General features: G+C 50.9%; 1 pseudogene; it reads left to right on the top strand.

The window, feature by feature from the left end:
* Positions 1 to 334, top strand: LOC106512321 (short-chain dehydrogenase/reductase 3 pseudogene; annotated as a pseudogene).
* Positions 335 to 424: the final 90 nt, after the last annotated feature.

Below are 424 nucleotides of genomic sequence, written 5' to 3'. Positions count from 1 at the left end.
TTCCGAAGCTGTAGATGAAATTGTTTTAGAGTGCGGGTAAAGTCAGAAGTCTCCTGTCTTCTGCTCCCCGGTGAAAGGAGCGCGTCAACGTGCAGCATAAAAGCCAGCCTTGTTCTGCTGTCCGCGTGCACTTCGCGAGATGGAGCTGAGGAGCGCGTGTCGCGTGTTTCTCTTCCCGATCCAAATGCTCTATCATGTAGTCAGGGCGAGTCTGTCGGCGCTGTTGCCAAGCAGAAAGAAGGACTTGACCAAGGAGGTGGTACTGATCACTGGCGGAGGTCGAGGCATCGGCCGTCACCTGGGGAAGGAGTTTGCCAAGCAGGGGGCCAAAAAGGTGGGCAACTTGTTGCTCTTTTTCATCATTTTACGTCTTTCTTTTTCAGGCAATAGAAGCTAATTATTTATCATTTTACTGGTGCATGTC

The sequence above is a fragment of the Austrofundulus limnaeus genome, unplaced genomic scaffold (genome assembly GCF_001266775.1).
Source record: "Austrofundulus limnaeus strain Quisiro unplaced genomic scaffold, Austrofundulus_limnaeus-1.0 Scaffold5682, whole genome shotgun sequence".
NCBI classification, from domain to species: Eukaryota; Metazoa; Chordata; class Actinopteri; order Cyprinodontiformes; family Rivulidae; genus Austrofundulus; species Austrofundulus limnaeus.
Note: the sequence above shows the minus strand (reverse complement) of the source record. Positions and strands in the feature narration are given on the sequence as shown.